General features: G+C 37.2%; 1 protein-coding gene across 1 annotated transcript in view; it reads right to left on the bottom strand.

Moving 5' to 3' along the window:
* The window catches only part of TENM4 (teneurin transmembrane protein 4), a 2,454,724-nt gene that overhangs the window by 2,103,084 nt on the left and 329,115 nt on the right, over window positions 1–22,525 (bottom strand). Inside the window, exon 2 of the mRNA XM_080687404.1 lies at window positions 11,796–11,874. The gene's annotated coding sequence lies outside the window, so the exon portion shown is untranslated. The remainder of the gene's footprint in view (window positions 1–11,795; window positions 11,875–22,525) is intronic.

Genomic DNA, 22,525 nt, shown 5'->3' with positions numbered 1-22,525 from the left:
TTTTTTGTTTCCCTTATTTATGCATTCATTGGTTAATCCTTGTATGTGCTCTAAGCAGGGATCAAACACACATCCTTGGTTTATATAACTGAGTTACCGGCCAGGGCCAAGTGCATGGATTTTAAAATATTATTTTTAAGCCCTGGCTGGTGTGGCTCAGTTGGTTGGTCATCATCCCATGCAACTGTGGAGGTTGCCAGTTCTATTCCCAGTCAAGGGTACATGCCCCGGTGGGGGTGTGCAGGAGGCAGCGGATTGATGTTGTGCTCACACATGATGTTTTCCTCTCTCTCCCTCTCCGTTCTTCTCCCTCTAAATATCAAGAAAATATTATTTAAAAATAAATAAATAAGTGTTCTTTTAGCAATGTCTTTCTCAAAGAGCAAAACTATTTCATAGTGATGTTCAACTTATAAGTAATTTCTTTTATAGATTTTGTTTTCACTGTCATATCCAAGAAACCTTTGCCTAACCCAAGACCAGAATATGTTTTCCCATTTTCTTACAGAAATCTAATAGTTTTACATTTTAAACTTAGATCTACGATCCATTTTCCTGGTTGTATATATAGTAAGAGGTATGAATCCAAGGAATATCCAATTGTTCCAAAACCATTTGTGGAAAAGACTATCTTTTGTACATTGAATTGCTTTTGTCAAAAATCAATTGTTCATAAATATGGATCTTATTCTGTGAATCTCTATTCTTTTTCCATTGATCCATATGTATATCTTTATGCCACTCCACACTGTCTTGTTCCTGTGTTGTATTGTGATAAGTCTTAAAGTTAGGTAATGTAATTCCTCCAAATTTATTCTTCTTTTTCAAAGTTTTTGTTGTTGTTGTCTAATTTAGGTACTTTGTATTGTCCTATAAATTTTAGAATTTTAGCTTTTCAATTTTTATAAGAAAATCTGATGGGAGTTTTATGGGAATTGAAATGAATCTATAGAAATAATTAGGGGAAATTAAAATCTTTATATTGAATCTTATAACTAAGGAACACATTATCTCTTCAGTTATTTGGGTATTTAAAATTTTCAGTAATGTTTTTTGTTTGTTTGTTTTCAGAGTACAAATCTTATACATCTTCTGTCAGATTCATTCCTAAGCATTTCACTTTTTTTTGTTTGTTTTGTTTATCCTCCACTGAGGATATTTTTCCCATTGATTTTTAGGGAGAGTAGAAGAGAGAGGGAAAGACAGAGAGAAATATTGATGTGAGAGAAACATACCAACTGGTTGCCTCCCGCAGGAGTCCTGACCAAGGGCCTAGGCTGGGGAGGAGCCTGCAACCAAGGTACATGCCCCTTGACAGGAATCGAACCTGGGACCCTCTGGTCCAAAGTCAATGCTCTATTCATTGAGTGAAACTGGCTAAGGTTCTTTTCACATTTTTGATACTATTTTAAATGGTATATTAAATTTCAATGTTCAATTGTATCCTTCAACCTTACTAAACTTACTTAGTTCTAGTAACTTTTTGTAGCTTCTATAGGATTGTCGAGATAGGCAATCATGTCATCTGCAAAGAAACACAGTTTTGATTTTTTCTTCCAATTTGGATACTTCTCTCTCTTCCTTTCTTTTTCATTGCCTATACTAGAACCTTCAGCAATATGTTGAATACAAATGGAGAGGGAAGATATCATGTATTATGCATTTTTATAATATTGAATTACATTTGCTAAATTTTAAAGAATTTTTGCATCTATTTTCATGAAGGATATCACTTCCATAGTAATGTTTTCCTCTATTTTAGTATTCAGGTAATGCTTGCCTCAAGTAATTAGCTGAGAAACATAGCTCTTCAATTTTCTGTAAGATTTTTGTATAGAACTGACAGTATTTCTCCTTGAAAAATTGGGTGGTATTTACAAGTCAAGCCATCTTGGCCTGGAAACTCCTTTGTGGATCCTCACCCCAGGATGACCTTTCCTCCCCTAGCATGCCATTAGTCATGATATTAGACCCCCTTAGAGGAGGAACAAGGAGACTGGAGAATAGCTTCATACGACTCTCACACAAGCCCTTGCACAACCACTTTCTTAAGCATTAAGCCCTCAGGACAATGAGGTTCTGATCAGCATCAAATAATCTTAGGAACAAATCCTTGGGTCTGTTGACCACAGGGACAGAGTTTTGGTCAAAGTAGAGATCATATCTAGGCCTCCATTGTGTCTCAACTCCAGCCCAGAAATGCAGCAAAACTAGATGAAGTGACACTATGACTGACATCAGTACAAGATGCAATGAGTAATGATGCCCTCCCCTAATGTGACCAATCAGTAAAGACAGAAAACTGGTAAAAGCCCTCAAGGAAAAGGACCTAGTGCAAGCGTTCTCTCTGTCTCTGTCTCTCTCTCTCTCTCTCTCTCTCTCTCTCTCTCTCTCTCTCTCTCTCTCTCTCTCTCTCGTACCTTTACGTTCTTTTTCCTGAGTTCCAAGGGCCCTTCTTTTGCCTCTGTAATTTATTTCCTGAGTCCATAAAGCCCAGCTGCTTCACTTCTATCTCTGTGACTTTCTAAACAAACCTCTTTCATTAGAATTCTTGGCTCTGAATTCTTTCTTAGCCGAACTCAAGAACTGAAGTCTAACTCTGCTGTTAACATTACCACTAAATGGGTGGCCTAAAACAACATTTATTTTTTCAATCCTTTTGTGGTCAGATGTCTGGAATCAAAGTTTCAGCAGGGCTAAATAACCTTTGAAAACTCTAGAGGGAACTCTTTCTTGTCTCTTCAAACTTTTAGTGGCTCCTGGCGTTCCTTGGTTTGTGGCAGCATAACTTCATTCTCCGCGTCCATCTTCACCTGGCCCTCTTCCCTGTATTTTTCTGTGGGTACACTTCTCTCTCTTTTCTGTTATAAAGATCAAGGTATTGGATTTAGGGTCCACAATAAAACCAGGAATATTTCATCTCAAAATTCTTAACTAATTACATCTGCAAAGACTCTAATTTGGGAGACACTATTTAACCCAATACATTGAGCTTTGGTACTTTGTGTCTTTCAAGAGATTTGTCCATTTTATCTAAGTTGTCAAACTTATTGTTATAACGTTGTTCATAATATTTACCTTTCACATTCTTGAGATGGTAGTGTGTGTATATTATGTTTTTATTCTAGATAAATCTAGCTAGAGGTTTATCAATTTTATTGATCTCTTCAAATAATAAATTTTGGTTGCATTGATTTTTCTCTGTTTTTCTGTCTTCTATTTAATTGAGGAGTCTGGATTAAATATTTATTCTTTAAAAATTTATCTTTATTGTTGAAAGTATTACAGATGTAATACTTTTTTTTTTTTTTCCATTGACCCCTCCATTCCTCACCCACCCCTCCCAGGCATTCACCACACTATTGGCTGTGCCCATGGGCTATGTATCTATGAATATATGTTCCCTGGCTAATCTCTACCCACCCTCCCACCCCTGCCTTCCCTCTGAGATTTGTCAGTCTGTTCCATGCTTCTATGTCTCTGGATCTAGTTTGTTCATCAGTTTATTTTGTTCATTAGATTCTACATATGAGTGAGATCATATGATACTTATCTTTCTCTGACTGGCTTATTTTGTTTAGCATAATGCTCTCCACATCCATCCATGCTCTCTCAAAGAGTGAAAGGTCCTTTTTTTACAGCTGCATAGTATTCTATGGTGTAAATGTACCACAGCTTTTTTATCCACTTTATGTGTATCTTTTGCTTATCTTGCATGTAATTTATTCTTCTTTTATTACTTTTTTAAGTTAGAAGCTAAGGTTACTTTTCTTATTTTCTAATATAGGCATTTAGTGCTATAAAATTTTCTCTAAGTTCTATCATAGCTAAATACCACACATTTTGATGTATTATATTTTCATTTTCATCCAGTTCAAAAATCCTTCCTAATTTCTCTCTTGATTTCTTCCTTGGGCCATAGGTTATTTAGAAGGGTGGTATCTAGTTTTCAAAATTTGGAAAATTTTCAGATATCTTTTGTTATGGAGTTCTAATTCAATGTCATCATGGTTATAGAAAATATGTGTGGCTTGAATTATTTTATAAAATATTGAGTGCCAACTTTATTTGAAAAAAAATTACATTAAAATTTTAAAAATATTGAAACATATATGATGGCCAGAATGTGGTCTGTGTTGCTAAATTTTCTATGTGTACTGGAAAAGAATGTATATTCTTCTCCAGTTGAGTGTAGTAGTTTATAATGTTAATTAAGCTAAGTTGAATTTAGTGTTGTTCAAGTCTTCTATAACCTTTCTACTTTTCTTGTTTGAGTTTTCTTATTTCTTCCTTCTGGCCTTTTGCTATTATTTTGACATATTTTATTTCTATTTATGTTATTAAATTCATAGTATACTGTTAATATTTTTGCTTTAAACAATTAATTATCTTTCAAATATATTTAAATAGAAGATTTTTTATATTTACCCATGTAGTTACCATTTCTGGTGTTCTGCATTACTTTTTGTGGGTGTATGTGTATTAACAGTTTTTGATCCTTTAGTGCAAATACTCTGCCCACACATTAAATATTAAAAAAAAACTTGTCTTTTCATATCATGACTTAAAAAATAATTGATTTATTAAAATATAATTATCCTATGATACAATTCACCTATTTAAAATACATAATTATGTTTAGTATATTCACAAAGCTGTGCTACCATCAACCCAATCTAATTTTATAAACTTTTTGGTACTGTATTCATTATCAGTCACTACATATCTACTTCTAATTCATTTCCTACCTATTCTTAGGCAAACACTAATCAACTTACTATTTTTTAACATTTATTTATTCTAGCTATTTTATATAAATAAAATCATGCCAATTATTGGTCTCTTATGATCTTTTGTGACTAGCTTATTTCATTTAGCATAATGTTGGCAAGGTTTCTCCATAATGTAGTATGTATTAGTGCTTCATTTTTAACTGCTAAATAATATTCCACTATCTAAGGATACCACATTTCATTTATCCATTCACCAGTTGACAAAAATCTGGGTTATTTCCACTTATGGCCTTTATGAGCACTGCTGTAATGAATATTTGGGTATATGACTAGGAGTGAAATTTCTAGGAATCATATAATAATTCTGTTTAACTTTTTGAAAACCTGTCAAGGTGTTTTCTAAAGCAGCTGTACCATTCTACATTTTTATCGGCAATGCATGAGGATTCCAGTTTGTACATATCCTTGCCAACTCTTGTTATTATCCTTAAATTTTATTATAGTCAGTTTAGTAGCCATGAAGTAACATCACATTGTGGTTTTGATTTGCATTTCCCGAATTGGTAATATTGTGAATTTTATCATGTGCTTATTGATCATTTGTATATAATCTTTGAAACAATATTTGTTCATATTATTTGCCCATTTTGGGGAGGTTATCCTTTTATTTTTGAACTGTATTAGTTATTCTATACAGTCTGAATATAAGTCCCCTATCAGATATATGATTTGCAAATATTTTCTCTCATTCAGTGAGATTTCTTTTCACTTTACTGACAGTAGTATTTACAGTTAAAAGTTTTGTGGGGTTTTTGCGACACTAAATTTATCTGTTTTTCTTTTGTCACTTATACTTTTGGTGTCATATCTAAAAAGATTTTGTATAGCAAATAATTTATACAAGCCACTGGCCTAAGCCCTGGAGTATGGCTATAATTGAAAGAGATGAGCTTCCTGCTTTCACATAGATGAGATTTAGTGAGAGAACCAGCCACTTATTCAAATTCACACATAAATATATAATTGCAAACTAATTAGTGCTGTGAAGGACAAAGCTGAAAGCTATGAGTCAATATAATAGGGGACTAGACCCAAGTGTGTGTGTGTGTGTGTGTGTGTGTGTGTGTGTGTGAGAGAGAGAGAGAGAGAGAGAGAGAGAGAGAGAAAGAGAGAGAGAGAGAGAGAGAGAGAGAGAGAGAGAGAGAGAGAGAGTGTGTGTGTGTGTGTGTGTGTGTGTGTGTGTGTGTGTGTGTGTGTGTTTGTTTCAGGGAAAAGTTGCCCAGGAAGAGTTTCCAGGTGAAACAATATTTGAATTAATGCCTATAGAATCTGAAGGAGAAAAGGGCAATGGAGAAAGCTTTCTGTGCAGAATGTACTTTAAAAGGTATATTGCCCAGAGCAACAGAAAGTAGAGAAGGTTGAGTTGCAAAGAGAGCAGGCCTGAGAGAATCATCAGGTAAGGATGTGGAAGCATGCAGGGATGATAGCTTGCAGAGTCTTGTAGATCATGCTAAGAACTTTAATATTTTTCCTAAAAGCAATGGGAAGTGATTGGACGATTAATCTTTTTGACTGTAATATGGAAAACAGATTGTGGAGAGAATAAGTGGCAGTGAGGTGGTCAGTTAGGAGGCAATTGCAGTCATTCAGGCAAGAGATAATGGTGGCATGGAGTATGGTAATAGCACTGGATATACAGAGAAGAAAAGAAATTGGAGAGACATTTACTTAGAAAAATGAATAGAGCTGGGACTTGGAAAGAATATGTGAGTGGCAGGTGATTTACTGTTATCTTTGTCCTAGATAAAAGAAAGTGTCCTCAGAGCCCTGAGTTTTCAACTTAGCTACTCTGGTTCTCAGACATTTAGTTGTTTCTAATAAAATTGAGTATATGAAATTCCTGCTTTGTTCTGCTTCTGGATATAATCTCATTAACTTCTGACTTCTGGTCTTTTCTACTCTATATTATTATTCAGATACAATATTCAATACACATCCTCAAATACTAGGATTGCACCCACTTCTTTGTTAAACTCTGTATATATTTTTTTCCTTAGATGATCTTTCTTTTGTCAGCCATTGGTGCAACCTGTTCAATCAAGTTCAATCTTCCAGAACTTTGCCAGGTACTAGACTATATGGCTAATATACTTACAGTTAGTAAGCTAGAAAGTGGACCAGGCAAGGGGGATTTTCCTCCCTGGCCATTGAAAACCATTCTCAGGTAGAGATCAGCAAGGCCCGCAAATGACCCATAATCTTAATAGCTCTAGAACTGAGATGCTTGCACAATAGAAACATCCTTCAAGTTCACAATCCTCCTCATCGTCCATTCCCCTAATCAGACCACACATTCACCACACCTTCTGCAGAACACAGTAAGATATATAATGTTTCTTTCAGATATAAAAATTGATGAGTTTCTCCTAGATATTCAAACTGTAGAAAACATGACATATAATTACCCTCTCTTATAATTCCCTGTATTACAGTTCCAAAGTTTGCAGTGCATATATCCCTGTAATTACTTCTATATATAATTACATTTACATAATACTTATATGATTTTATTTACATAATATCAAAAGTGATGATTCATTTTCAGAAACTTTTTAGATGCCCCAAAGAAGACACCCTGAAGCTATATTTATAACTTACTTACAATGCTAGGGTGGGCACTGAGGTGGGCACAAGTAGGCTTACAGTTGTGAGTACACAAAACACAGTTTATTCTTATATTATTATTTATTAATTCCTGTATTATTTATTTGTATTACAACTGTAAACTTGATTTTGCCCAATTCCTGCATATTTTAGCTCGTCATAGTAAGGAAAGTATAAAAAAATGTGGGGATTAATAGTCAAATAAATGTAGGATGAAAAGTAGAAAAGAGATAGTCATGTCAGAGTGACAAATAATTGTTTTCATGTAACATCAGGAGAGAGGTATATTACATCCCAATTATAATCAATATCAAAGCACTCCATAATGACAATGAACACCAAATGCATGGATTTCCCCCTGGAGTTAAAGACATTCCACCCAAAGTATATGTGCAGCCTAGTAGCTTTCTATTCATAAGGGGAAGATTTAAAGCTTTGGAGTCAAATACATATGGGCTCAAATCCCAGTTCAGCAAATTCCAGCTGAATGATCTTAGATAAGTTATATATTGAGTCTAATTTTTCCATCAAAGTTCAGATAATAATACATACTTCAGAGTGCTGCTATAAGGGTTAAATAAGATAACTACTAGAAATCAAAGACTGCTTGGTATATGGTAGATAATCAGCAAATTTTAGTTTTATTCTTCTCTCTCTAGTCTCTTCTTTATAGTATTTTATATATCTTCATAATGGTTTTTTGCCCATTAGTAGCTAAGGTATGTAATTAAAATTATTTTATAAATGGAACTAATTCTCAAAGAATTTCTTTAATGCAGAGGTTTTCAAATGTTAACAAATGTCAGAATCCCCCAGTGGCATCTCTTTTTAAGTTTTTCTTTATTGTTTAAAGTATTACATATAGTATTATATATGTATCATTTTGCCCCCATTGAATTCCCCCCGGCCACCCTCACCCCCCCGGCAAATGCCCTCACACCCCTAGTGTCTGTGTCCATTGGTTTGCTTATATGCATGTATACAAGTCCTTTGGTTGATCTCTTACCTCCATCCCCCACCCCTTCCCTGCCTTCCCACTGAAGTTTGACAGTCTGTTTGATGCTTCTTTGTCTCTGTATCTATTTTTGTTCATCAGTTTATAATGTTCATTATACCTGGTGGGTATTTAATGCATAAGTTTCTGGGCCTTGACACCAGAGTTTTTAATTCAGATTGTCTGGGTTGGCCCAAGAATTTCTATTTTTAGAAAGTTAGCTGATGCTGGTGGATGGGGATCATACTTTGAGTACTGCTGCTCTAATCATGTGCAACCACCAAATGTTATGAGTAACAAAAATGGAGGGAAGAGCACATTACCCACCGCCATATTGCAGGGCTAAACTTTAAATATATTCTGTAGAAGAGTCAACATGATCCAATGTATTGGAATCGGCATACCTAGATTTGTCCTTCTCTCATTGTGTGACCTTATTCATGTCACTTCACTAATCTTGCTTTAGTTTCTCCACCCTAAATTTAAAGGACTGTAGTGGGTCAGTGTTTTTCAAATTGTGTTCTCTAAGCATTGGGTGGGGGGCTCCTCAGAGTAAACCCAGGGATGGTGTTTGTGGGAGAGCTGTACAAATAAGAATCTGAGACATAAAAAAATAAACAATATAGTCATTTACACTCTTTGGGCTAGATGATATCTATGTCCCTTTTACAATGGTTTTCTCAGATATTGAGCTCCATATATAGAACATTCTGTACTCCTAGCTCTCTATATTTACGATGATAAACAACCCAAGGCACTGCAAATCTTTAAACTTCAAGCTTTCTTCAGTGCATTTTAGTGTTAAGATTGTTGTATTTCAATTATTTGTAAACAGAGGAGCCATTCTTATTCCATATGATGACTGTCTTTCTCTCTATATGGTATATATCATTGGTTTATAATCAAAGCAAGTCCATGATACAGTTAACATTTTTGAACGCTTGCTCTGTGGTACCATATACTAAGTGTTTGTAAATCCTTGAGGAGGGGGGCTTTTAGATAATATTGTTTCCTACCTGCAAATGTAGTAACTATAGCAAAGAGAAGTTAACTTACTTACATTTTTTAAAATTTCTTTATTGATTAAGGTATTACATATGTGTCCTTATTCCCCCATTACCCCCCACCTCCCATTCATGCCCCCACCCCTCTGTTGTCTGTGTCCATTGATTAGGCTTATATGCATGCATATAAGTCCTTTGGTTGATCTCTCCCCCTTACCCCCACTGTCCCCTACCTTCCCTGAGGTTTGACGTTTTGATTGATGTTTCTTTGTCCCTGGATCTATTTTACTTACTTTCTCATGCATCACAGCTAGTGAAAGATGAGGGTGAAATGTGATTCTAAATCATCTATTTGTCTCTAAATTACATGCTCTATTTATGCTGTAAAAAAATTAAATATCCAAATATTTATCAGACATTTAGATATATCTCTTTGGCTGATACCAAATAAATAAATAAAAAGAAAACACAAAGATACTATATCCTATTGTGAGAGGAGCTATACTTCCTTCAACAGAGGATTTTTATTCTGTGAGTAGAAAGGAGGAGGGTTTAAGTCATTTGACTAGAGTCATGAAGGCAGTCTTATGAACTCTGAAACACTTTATTATTTACTTGAATTTTCAAATGTGAGCTTGGCTGAAAGGTTTTAGCCTAAGTTAGTGAAATTAAAACAAACAAATGTATACATTAAGTAAATACCTTGGTGGAAAACAGTGATAAATGTGTGGGGGCTAGGGGTAAGATGTGACATAAGGAAGGTCTCATGAAACACAGAAGTCCCACTATAGTGCTAACTTCTCTACCAGGAAGACTAATAACCTCATAATAATGGGTATTAATTCTAAAGATCTTCATTTTGAATATCCTTATTCGATGTGATTAAGGTGCAGGTTAGACCCATGGCCCATAATCTAAAGGGACCTAGATAGTGATTTTGTACAAAAATCTGAGCAAGTCAGTAATCAGCAGAATCATTCCAATCCAGAGGCACTGCTCCATCTTCTTAACAAAGAAAAAGGAGGGGTCACTCCTAACCTGCCTGATGATTGAGACTGCTGTAGTCAGAATATCATATAATAGCACCCTTGAAGTGATGATAACTTGCATTGTAAATATGAGTTTTAAGATTGACTCTGATGGTCTTCCTTGGGAGAGTAGCTATCTAGGTACCCACCCCCAGTCTGGCTTATTCATCTGTATTCTGCAACTTTGTTCATTACCTATTCTTAGCAAGTGTTTATGGAGGTTGAAGAGAAGGGATTATTACAAAATTTATTTAAATAAAACATACGGATTATAATACTCTTTTTACAAACAAACAAAAGAACGGGAAATCATTTTGGCCTCAATTCTTTCCTCAGCTGTGAAATAAATGTCGGTTCATTGACACATATATTATATTTAAAAGTTTTCTCATGACTTCATAAATGACAATGAAATATACTAAGTAAAGAACATGAAGAAACAAATGATACATATGACCAATATGAGAGAAGTCAGTTATCTACTATAAAATCTTTATATTTTGACAGCTGGCATAAACTATTGATTGTACAGCATTTTCAGCCAACAAACAGTGAAATCTCTCATGTTAATAAGAATAATGAATGGCTAGTGATAATCCAGTCATAGGCTCTTCTAATCCATCTGTTAATATATCAATGCACTGATATACCTGGCATGAAATTCTGATTGTTTAGTTTTCCTTTGCCGTGTTTCTCCCAGTCTCTATAAAAATTGCCATCCATAAAGGCAAATGATATTTTATTTCACCAATATATTACAGTTCTGTATCTATTCTCCAAAGTGGACAGTGTAGCTATTTCTAAATATCATCTATTTTGCAGCCCTTTAAAAGTTAGCTGATACCTGATATCCAATTCACAGAGGTGTGTATCCCATTATCTTGAAAAATGCATGCAAAGACCGAGTATTCAATTTAATTTGTGGTTTTAACCCCTCCATTTTCTCATTCAAGGGAAACATCTGCCCTACTAATCATTGTTACTTTCATTCCAACAGACAATGCATTCAAATACTGATTAGAGTAAGATGCTGTGAGCTTCCAGTGCATATCAAACAGAAGAACAATGAACACCCAGATTACATTAGAAGGACTGTGACTAAAGACATTTAGACAGAATATGTGTTGATGGAGTAATTATTAGGTGGAGTAAATTGTAATGTAGAAGCTTTAACAAGTGCTTATATAAATAGTTTCTTTTCCACAAAAGAGATCTTGTAGTTGGAGAAAAAAAAGAATGGTCCCTTACTTCTAGTAATTTCTAAAATCAATTGCCTGAAGTTCTATTGTAAGGATATCTTTAAAGTTTCACTCTGAAGTGCATTATATGTGTTTAATTTTGAATGGGTACCTTTGGGAACTAGAAGACATACCTGATCTGGTGGTGTCTTCTTCACCCCATGCAGTGAGAATCAATAAGAGTGATGTTGTAAGACAGCTACCTGAGGTGATCTAAAATGAAAAAGACATTTTGAAATTAGGAAAAGAAACTTGCAAACTTAAATAATGATGGCCTCATAATAGCATGTTTTTCAGTCAATCAATATTTACAGTGCATGCTCTGTGTACTGAGCCCAGTTACAGGTAAGGCATGGAAATACAAAAGAGAGAGTAAAAGAACCTAGCTTAATGTTGCTAAATATTTGTGAAATGAATGAATGAGCAAATGAAAATGGGAAAAATATAGTCCTTTCCTGGATTAGGTTATAAATTACTTGCAAAGAAAAAATATCATATGAAAAAGATCTACTAATTATAGTATATCAAATACATAAATCTCAACTATTTTATACAAGATTTCTACAGATAATTTTGGTATTAAAGATGGACTAAAAAGGAAATTTTAAAGGAATTAAAGAGAAGGCTTCCCATAAGAAGGAATATTTCTGGAGAACCTACCAAAACCACCTAAGTCACAAACCATTATGGTCCCTGGAAGATAATACAGTGAAGTTGATTTTAAAAACACATACATGCACACATACATATTTACACATATGTGTATACATATATGATTTAAAATTAATGGTGAGATAACATGAGTGTGTTAGTTTCAGATATACATCTCAGTTACCTAATCAAAAAAACACATCCCGTGGTGTTCACTTGGCATTATATCAGAAAGACCATCTTCCAGAGTCAACTACAAGGACCTCCTTTATGCATCTCTCTGTCATCACCTGAGGCTTTGGAAATTAATCCGATGAATGTCAAACATGAATTTGAATTGGTTGAAATTAGGGGCTTATTAATTAGCACAATGACTATTAGAAGTAAGTTCTCATCGGTGAAATTGCAAGTATTTTGATATGTGGATTTGCACATGGACTTTAGTAAGGTTCCTCTCTCCTTTCATAATCACAATATAAGAATTGAGTGCGTCCTATAAATTATATCATCAAGCATAGTGGATACAGCCTGATCCTAAAGAAATCTATGCTTGCCTAGAGTGTAGGAGAATGAGTAATTGTCCAATGACCACTACAAGAGTTAGCTATGTTTATATCCAACTATTCATACCAGGTAATGGTCAGAAGAACTAAGAGCATCCCATGACTTTATTAAGATTAAAATATAAATCACATAAATTGTTTTGTGCTTTATTGATAATCAATGTCTGTATTTAATAAAATTATGTGTGTGGCAGAATTTGATTTGCCATTTTTAAAAATTATAACTTGATATCAAAATTGCAGTTGCAGCCGACTCTCTCCTGAAACTTCTTCAGTAGCTAACATTATCTACCAGAAAAAGAACCTAGGAGTTGGGTGTGACCAAATTGGCATCAACACTCTGAGTACAGCTCTCCTAATCTCCAAGTCCTCTCCATTGATTCTTTATCTTGAGAATGGTTCTCCAAAAATCAATCATTTCAGCCCAGAGTCAGTTATTGAATAAATCCTCTTTGCTAGGCTCTGAGCTTAGCACTAGATATACAGAGACCTGAAAGTTAAAATCATCATTTGCTGGAACTCACAGTCTAAGTAAGGGAGCCAGAGAGTCCATAAAATAATTATGATTCAGTATGATAAGTAGAGAGTAATGTAGGCTAAAAACAGATAGATATATGGATGTTATATGCATTGATATTTAATCATTCAACAAAAATTTTAATTTTTATCACTTACTATATACCAGGCAGAAAGAGTGAATGAGATACATAGTCTCTGACATTTTAAAACTTTTTGAGGTGTATATGCACTGTGGAAGCAGAGAGAACCTCAAATTTCTGAGATCTCATTTTGCCAGATGCATGACTTTAAGCTTATATAGGAAATCATTCTTATCTCTCAAAAATCTATTCCAATACTGCTAGCTCCATGGCAACTGGTATTAAGTTAATGAACACCATTTATTGTAGTGTCAAATCCAGGTCTTCTGCTGCTATAAATTTATCTTGACCATTATCTGTGGGCAAGTACAAGACAGTTCACTAAAGGTGACAGTCAAACCAAAAATATGGATGGACAAGGGCTTATGTAGATCAGCAAAGCTGTGAGCCAATAAAATCAAGATTATGTGTTTTATTTTTCTTTATTGGATTTGCAATTAACAAAATGCCTGGTAAGTAGTGAGTACTTAAGCAAACCAAGTTAATAAGTGATGCCTTCTGAGGGAAGTCTCCTGCCCCCATGGCTGCTTCGCTTCCCATGCCCAGCTCAAATCGGGACCCAGGTAACAGACAGAGACTTGGCCGACAGCAGCTGCCCTCTAACTGAAACAAGACTTGTTTGAGTTGTCTTGTACCCATGGTATGAGGAAGTGGGTTTTTGATATCTAAATCCAACCTAGCACCAGGAATGCTCAGGGCCTACTCAAGAAGGCAAATAATCATTTCCACTAATATTTACAGGGTAAAATAAGATTGTTGTTAGAGTATTAAATTTGATAGTAAAATAGTAGTCAAGTTCTCAGACTAATTTAAATTGGCTAAGTGAAATAAGCGAATTTCTAGAAAAATTAATGGTACTGGACAAAAAGCTGTTCCTAAAGTGTTAACTAAATTTTTTATTGGTAGTTCATCTCATGGTAAAATTGTGTAACATGTAATGAACCTAAAGCAGTCATATTTTTGTGCAAAATATTAAAATTTAAAAGCTATCAAGACTACATTATAAAATTTCCAAAAGCCTCCTAATATTTAAATCAAAAAAGGGGGGATAATAGAAGAATATCATGTAAGGAAAAATATCCTGTAAGTAAATTACATCTAGAAAATTTTTACTTTAGAAAATTAACTTTCATTTGTAATGCTAACAGCAAGACACGAGTGAAAAACACACATGGTGTCAAAACAAGCCAAAGGAAAATCGTTTGGGCCAAAAATGAAAAAGGATCCTAAGTCAAATTTATAGAAAATATTCCTTTATTAACTTTTGGTCGAGTATATGTTTGTATATTTTTAGAAAACACCTCCAAGACCATGTGGATTCCTGCAACAGAGAGGAATTGACAGGTCTGCTCCAGCCATGAAGACAGAAGAGAAACAGTCCAGAGATGGAAGACGCTTACGATGCCTTGCCATACTAGCAGTCAGCAGCTGTGCGTTGCTGCAGGTTGCCCAGGACCAAACCAGAGAGGGTCGGACCTGCATTACCACCATTTGTCCACCATCCAGAACTGAAATATCATTGCTGACATGTACACAAAAGGAACTGTTTGACATTGACATTGGGACTCAAAATTACTGTTGGCCTAGAAAGAAACTCATTACAGACTGATTTATTTGCCTCCCAGCATAACCGTTATTGCTTGTCTCATTTTCGGTTCTTATAAGGGTATTTCTAGTATCACATGATCTCACTCATCTAGGGGAAATAATGAACAACATAAACTGATGAACAAAAACAGACCTGGAGACAGGGAAGCATCAATCAGACTGTCAAACCTCAGAGGGAAGGTAGGGGAGGGTGGGGGCAAGGGGAAGAGATCAAACAAAGGACTTGTATGCATGCATATAAACCTAACCAGTGGTCACGGACAACAGGGGGGTGGGGGCATGCATGGGGAGGGGTTTGGGATGGGAATGGGGGGATGAGGACAAATATGTGATACCTTAATCAATAAAGAAATAAAAAAATAAGTGATGAATGCCAACAAGAAAAATGTTATTAAAATATTCACATCAAACATGTGTCCAAATAATTGAAGATACGTGGCATTGTCTTTGAATTATCTATAACAATATTTATATAAGTTATAGCATTATGTTTATAATTGGGAAAAAAAAACCCACATCATTTTGCCATCTACAGCCATAGCCATTTTCAACAGACTCAGAAATTGCTTCAATAAAGGCCCATGCTCTGATGTGCTTTGGTGTATTTTTTCCAAGATTGATAACTGAATTTGTAAAACAAACAAACAAATAAAAAAGAAGTGCTCGGCATAGTAAAAAAATAAATTTCAGATTGCAGGATATCTAGAGGTAGGTAACAAGAAGAGGAGTGGGGAAGGTAGGAGTGAAAAAAGGAAAGAATCACTAGGATAGATGCCCATCCCTGCCAAACTTCTAAATTTTTAACAAAATAGGGAAAATCACAACTGATATGACAGATATGTTTTGTAGAAATCAGTAAAAGGAATGCATTTAGATGGGATTGGTACAGTGTCGTAGAATGTGAGCCCCCTAGAAATTAGTATACAGTTTAAGGAAAGCTTTTAAATTTCATAGTCTTAAAATCCAGAGATGTGTTCAAGAAAATTTCATACAGGTGAAGAACCTAATTGAACATAAAAAATAGACTAACATAATATTATTCATGCAACATACCATATTAATATAAACCTCAGTATAGTAGGCTAGATGACAAAACCTTCCCTAAAGATGTCCACATCCTAATCCCCAGAAAATGTGAGTGTACCCTTAATGGCAAAAGGGACTTTGTATATATGATTAAGGATTTTGAGATGGAGATATTATCCTGGATGGGCCCAAGTGTAACCATAAAAGTCATTATAATGAATGATAAAGGTAAGAGTCACAGAGTCCAATAAAGATTTTAAGATGTTATGCTGCTGGCTTTGAAGATGAAGAGGCCATGAGCAAAGGATGCAGGTACTCTCTAGAAATTTCTAAAGGCAAAAAAATTAGTTGCTGTTGCCCAGACGGTATGGCTTAGTAGTTGAGCATCAACCTATACACCAGTAGGTCACAGTTTGATTCCCTGTCAAGACACATGCTGGGTTGTGGGCTCAATCCCCAATGTGGGGCATGCAGGAGCCAGCCAATTAATGATTGTCTCTCATCATTGATCTTTTTTTCTTTCCCTCTCCTTTCCTCTCTGAAATTAATAAAATGTACATATTAAATAATTCATCCTAAATGTTACAGAAGAAATGCAGCCCTGCTAACACTTTGATTTTAGTTTTAGTAAGACTTCCAAAACTGCAAGATATAATTTTGTTGTTTTAAGCCCCTAAACTTGGCATAATTTGCTATAGCAACATTAAGAAACTAACACATTCAGATTAGTAAATCTTGATTAAGTTAAGAGTCAGATTTACAAGTTTTCAAGACAGCCAAACAGATTGCTAACACATGGGGTAGAAATGAGGGAGAATGAAAATCACTGATTTGTACTATAAAATGGTGAATTTAATGATATGTGAAATTTTGTTATAAGAATTATATCTCAATAAAATCAATCAATTAATAACTTGCCGAGTAAAAATTATACATTAGTAACTAAGTTTTGCTTTAATCTATTGTTAGACTATTTCAATGTAACACTAATATACTTTGCTATAACTTTGAAAACATGATTATGGTGATTGTGATGGTAAGATGATAATAACAATTTTGATGAACAACAGCCACACTGCTTATTGTCCAGCCTGATTCAGTTCCCTTAGGGGACTGTTCCAATCCTAAAGAAACATAATAAATAAATAAAACAAATATAATATCCACTAGTAGCCCTGCACACAAATCTTGTGCCAGTAGCTCTCTGCGGGGCCTGGCTGCTCCACGCCACCTGCCCAGAGGCTCTTTGTGGCCCAGAGGCCCATCCACGGCTGGGCACGGAACTCTTGCTTCATCGCTGGGGTGACAACGCAAGCGTTTTGCGTCCTGGCCTGGCCAGAGACCCATCCACAGCTGGGCACGGAATGCTTGCCTTGTCACCGTGGCGACAAAGCAAGCATTCCGCCAGGCCGCTCACGCTGCCTGCTCTGAGCAGCCACCCCTCCCCCCCTCCAGGACTGGGGGACTTGGGCGGGGCTGAGAGGACTCGGCACCACCATCTTGTGGCTATGGGTGCTGCCATCTTTGTGATGGAGTGACAGTTAATTTGCATATTACCCTTTTATTAGATAGGATTGACTTGATTCCGATCCACTAGCTTTGCTTTATCCCTCACTTCTTTTTTTAATCATCTCCTTTCTTATTGATTTATGCCCAATTTAATTTCAGGGCCAGATTCTTTTCATCAACCACCCTGAATACTGCTTTCACTTCTTCCAGAGTGACACTGTGACCTGCCTTCCAGGAGGATCTTTTTTTATACTGAGAGATGGCTGGCCGGTCCACCTCCAAATTCAGAGCAGGACTCTGAAAGTGTCTTCCAGTGCATCATCATCATCATCACCAGAGTATTGGGTATGATTAGAAAAAAAAAAAAAAACAGAATCAAGAAAAAAAGAGGTAAGTCAAGTCAGTGTCAGGAAGGGAGGGCTTTTTGCAGTGAGAACCTTGCAGAAAGTAAGGAGCTTGTCTATATGGTGGGGAGGAGGGAGCTAGATGTAGGGACAGAGAGCTAACAAAGATGGTCCAGAAAAACCAGCTGGACTCTCTCTACTGTGCCCTTCAGCTAGGAGCATTGTCCTAGATATTAAAGAAGATGAGAAGGAAAGAATACAATTTGGTTAAGCTTAGTAGTTTCTTGTTTAACAATACTGAATGCAATATATCTATAAACAGTCCCTCACCTAGCTGGCATGGCTCAGTGGTTGAGCATCGAACTATGAACCAGGAGTGCACAGGCTTGATCCCCAGTGGTGGTTGTGCAGGAGGCAGCCGATCAGTGATTCTCATCATTGATGTTTCTATCTCTCTCTCCCTCTCCCTTCCTCTCTAAAATCAATAAAATATATATATTAAAAAATAAAAAATTAACAATCCCTCAAGCATCCATTATGAACTTTTCACAGTGGAACAAGAACATCTGAGTGTTCATTAAAATCAACTGTAAAGATTTTATCAAGCTTACTTCTTGGATTCACTTTTAAGATGAAGGGCACAATAGAAAGCCTGGGCAGATTATATGAAGTATTATACATACACTAGAGGCCTGGTGCACAAAATTTGTGCATGGGGGTGTGTTTGTCCCTCAGCCCAGCCTGCACCCTCTCCAATCTGGGACCCCTCGAGGGATGTCCGACTACCCGTTTAGGCCCGATCCCACTGGGCCTCACAATCCAGGACTGCTGGCTCCCAACTGCTCGCCTGCATACCTTCCTGATTGCTCCTAACTGCTTCTGCCTGCCAGCCTGATCACCCCCTAACCACTCCCCTGCCAGTCTGATTGATGCCTAACTGCTCCCCTGCCAGCCTGGTCACCCCTAACTGCCCTCCCCTGCAGGCTTGATTGCCCCCAACTGCCCTCCCTTGCAGGCCTGGTCCCTCCCAACTGCCCTCCCCTGCTGGCCTGATCGCCCACAACTGCCCTCCCTTTAAGGCCTGGTCCCTCCCAACTGCCCTCCCTTGCTGGCCATCTTGTGGTGGCCATCTTGTGTCCACATGGGGGCAGGATCTTTGACCACATGGGGGCAGCCATCTTGTGTGTTGGTGTGATGGTCAATCTGCATATTGCTCTTTTATTAGATAGGATAGAGGCCTGTGCATGGGTGGAGACAGGCTGGTTTGCCCTGAAGGGTGTCCTGGATCAGGGTGGGGGTTCCCTTGGGGTGTGGGAGGCCTGGGTGAGGGGCCTGTGGTGGTTTGCAGGCCGGCCACGCCCCCTGGTGACCCAAGCGGAGGCCCTGGTATCTGGGGTATATTTATCTTCTGCAATTAAAACTTTGTAGCCTGGAGCGGAGGCCTGGGCCAGCCAGGGTGTGTGGAAAGCTTGGTTTCCTCCATCACTGGGGGCAACCCTAGCCTCCTGCTCTTTCCAGCTCCGTGGCTGCCACCATTTCTGTTTGGGTTTATGTATTTTCTATCATTGAAACTTTGTAGCCTTGAGTGGAGGCCTAGGCCGGCAAGGGCAGGCGGAAAGCTTGGCTTCCTCCATTGCCAGGGAAACCCAAGCCTCCCTCCTGCTCTCTGTGGCCTTAGCCATCTTGGTTGGGTTTATTTGCATATTTGCTCTGATTGGCTGGTGGGCATGGCTTGTGGGTGTAGCGGAGTGAGGGTTAGTTTGCATATTACTCTTTTATTAGATAGGATGTAAGTTGACAATGATTATGATGGGCCAACATTGTGATAATCACAATTGTCTAATCATAACAAACTAAAAAGCTTGGGATTTTTGTTTCCATTTTATAAGTGAGGAAACTAAAGTTAAAAAAAGTAAAGAACTTTATCCAACTGGTAAACAATGATATCTCAATTCAGTTTTGTATTTGTCTCACTTTAAATTTGTGTATTAAACTCCTTTGAAATAGAAATTCTTTTTTATAAAAATACTAGAGGCCCAGTGCATAAAATTCATGCACAGGGGAGTGGGGGGGCCCTCAGCCTGGCCTACACCCTCTCCAATCCGGAACCCCTCGGGGGATGTCCGACTACCTCTCACAATCCGGGACTGCTGGCTCCTAACTGCTTGCCTGCCTGCCTGCCTGCCTGCCTGCCTGCCTGCCTGCCTAATTGCGCCTAACCCCTCTGCCTGCCTGCCTGCCTGATCACCCCTAACTGCCTCTGCCTCACCCGGGACCCGGGACCCAGGACCCGGGACCCAGGATTCCCTCCTCTGGCTGGTCACAGGCACCTAGGACCTGGGCTTCCCTCCCTCTGGCTGGCCGCAGGCACCCAGGATCTGGGCCAGCTTCCCGCGGGCCCACCACAGCCACAGGGGACCATGGGCAGGCCTTCACCTGGGCCGCAGCCGCAGGTGTCCAGGACTGCAGGGCAGGTGGCTTGTCCCTCTCCTGGGCCACAGGTGCAGACACAGCCACTGGCGCCTGGGACCGCGTTGCAGGCAGCTTGTCCCTCTCCTGGACTGCAGCCTGGGTGGTCCCCAGTCCTCTCTTGTGAGCTCATTTGTGCCTGGCTGGTCTCCATTCCTCTCTACCCAGTGTTGAGTGTCTGAGCCTATGGCATGATGGAGTGAGGGCATAACGACCATTTGCACACTAGCTCTTTATTATATAGGAGGATAATAGCATTGACTGCAATAAAGCCATAATTCCAGCTTAAAAAAAAAACATTTGGGTCTTATTATTTTTCTTTTATTTTTTTAAGGCAGACTATATGATTCACAAGGTAAAATACCTTGGAACTATTTTTAGTTTATTTGATGCTTTGTCACTTCATTTGTAGATATACACCCTATAGAAAATGGCTGAATTTTCTTATGGAGAGAGTTCTTTCTTCCAGCATTTTGCTACAATTTCAAACAGATTTCCCTAATTTCAAAGGACAAATGTGAGGACTAATGGAAATGCACTAACAGAAAATTTTATTAGACAGTAACTAATCAAGACTTGAAATATATCCCCCAATGTCATTCTAGAACAGCAATTTACAACCTTTTTCAACTCATGGCATATAAACTAATAACAAAAATTCTGCAGCACAACAAAAAAATATATTATAGTATTTGCCAATCTGATAAAAAAAATAGGTATAATTTTGATCAATTTACAAATAATAATAGTAATTACCTAACCTTTTTGCTCAAAAGTGACTTAAAAAAATTAGGTGCCTATACTTGTATATAAGGATTTCTGGTATCAAGAACTAAACAGTCATATGCAACGTTATTATGGGATGTGAGTAATAAGATGTAGCTCTAATATAGGACTTACATATTTATGGTTCAAGACAGGCATTCACACCAGAGGACTATTGTTGTGTTGGCTGTTGTCAATTTTTTTATTGGACAATCTAAGGGAAAAGAGGTCAGTGTCCCTAACTAAATAGTCAGGTATTGCATGTTTTAAAAATTCTTGTCACACACCGGTTGAAAATCACTGCTGTAGAAAAGAGAATTACCCAACATTATACAACGCCACGCCTAATATTTTAGCTTGACTGCAAACTAGTAAAGTGATGCAAGATGCCAAGAAAACACATCAGGTCCAGAGATCTATAATTAATCTTGTCAGCAGATGCAGCAGGACAGATTCCTATTTAAATTTGCATCTCATGAGACTTGCCCCTCCTTTACTATAACAGTACAGAGCACACTGGGGACTCAAGGGATCTAAACCTGTTCTATTGGTTTCACAGTCAAGTTCACGCTCACTGCATGCCCTGCCTTGTGCTTGGTGGCATTGAATATTTAACTAACCATGACCATGATGTTGTTGAGAAAGAGGCAGTTTTACTGTATATTTTATCACAGTTAAAGAACAAATGTAAAATTAAAAAGTCTGTGTGCAAGGCTTGAAGAAAAATAAATGGTCATGGACAACACAATCTGTGTTTAGTCCCTGTAATTGAATTACATTACAAAGCTTTCTTCATATATGCATGCATTATATTTTATAGTACACAAAATGCAATGTGAAGAACCATAAGCAATAATTCCATCATTAAATTTTAATGTGCAAGCACAACTCGAATAAGAAAGCATGCACTTAAACCTTGAAACAACACTAGAGGAGGTGAATTATTATGAAACCTGAGAAATGAATTAAATCATTATCCTTTAATAACATTGAAAACAGATGAAGCAATTGTAGATTGAGAAAAATGAAGATCTCTTTAGTAAACAAGTAAGTGAATTGTGGAGTTTTATTTTGATGGACTTATTCTTTGTTACTTAATTTGCCTCTAGAATTTGTCTACTTTTCTGTGGCTCCCAGCAGCCTCTTTTATTCCTATGAGGTGCTTCTCTATAACTCTAAGCTCCACATACTTTCTTGTTATGAGAAGCATCTGAGGGATAAACACACACTTGTGTCACAAATCACACCTCATGTGCATGGGGAGCTACTT

This window comes from Plecotus auritus (genome assembly GCF_963455305.1).
Source record: "Plecotus auritus genome assembly, chromosome: 9".
NCBI lineage: Eukaryota > Metazoa > Chordata > Mammalia > Chiroptera > Vespertilionidae > Plecotus > Plecotus auritus.
The sequence above is the reverse complement of the archived record's forward strand: the minus strand, read 5'-3'. Positions and strand labels throughout refer to the sequence as shown.